Source organism: Lottia gigantea (assembly GCF_000327385.1).
Source record: "Lottia gigantea unplaced genomic scaffold LOTGIsca_73, whole genome shotgun sequence".
In the NCBI taxonomy this organism is placed as follows: domain Eukaryota; kingdom Metazoa; phylum Mollusca; class Gastropoda; family Lottiidae; genus Lottia; species Lottia gigantea.
In genome coordinates, this window is record NW_008710453.1 from 766,839 (window position 1) to 767,765 (window position 927).

Sequence of the window (927 nt, forward strand, 5' to 3'; positions counted from 1 at the left end):
TTTCAGCACAATCCCCATGGGAGTATAAAAGTTAGAGCCAGGCCTGTGCAACCTACGGTTGATTAACCAATCAAATCGTTAAAGAGGTCTGACCTCGTGTGATGATTTTAGTCAAATATGTCTGTTATTCCATGATTCATTGATGGTTGGTTACGTGGCCCACGGCCTACTCGCATCCCTCAAATGTGGCCCGCCGTTTCGGAAAGGTTGCACAGGCCTGCTATAAACTATTCTGACGTCTATATCCTCTTTCAAGTTAAATTTTAGTACATTATTCAATGTGCAATTTAGAATGATTTTCAAACTAATAATCTCAATACAATTATTTTTTCAGAAGTTAAAGCAATGGTTTAGAGAAACTATATTAATGATTTCATCTATCCTGTTTGATATTAACCTAATATGGACTCGGCTATGAACTATGGACTATGGACTATAATTAAAAAAGTGGTGATCGAAGGATTATCTTAGCTTAACAAATAACGTATTATATGTTAGTGACGTTATCAATCGGTTGAGGCTTGAAAACATGGAAACTCATAAAATCACTGAAAAAGGTTTTGTTATCCCGAAGTGATAACTGATTGGTAATTTGAAACCCCTCGGTTATCTCACATAATACGATATAATCTTATAACTACACATTTTAAGGTTTTTTTGGAATAATTACGTGGATGATAGCTTAGTGTTATAGATTTATAAATGGATTTCTGTTGTTTTAACACATATTCCTAGTCGTACTAAGGGCTATAGTTCCTTTTAATAACTACGTAATAATCTACATAACTCAAAGAATGTTTCTTATAAGAAGATGAACGTATGGCAGATTGACACTGATTAGTGATAATTGGTCTTATCAGTCATTGCTTGTTCAGATTAACTGGTATCTATGTGGACAAAAACGGATAATTTTTTGCCAANAAATAT

The 927-nt window shown here is 33.8% G+C and overlaps 1 protein-coding gene across 1 annotated transcript in view; it reads left to right on the top strand.

The window, feature by feature from the left end:
* Window positions 1-927, top strand: part of LOTGIDRAFT_168230 (hypothetical protein) — a gene marked incomplete at both ends in the record, with an annotated part of 7,972 nt that overhangs the window by 1,509 nt on the left and 5,536 nt on the right. The window lies entirely within an intron of this gene.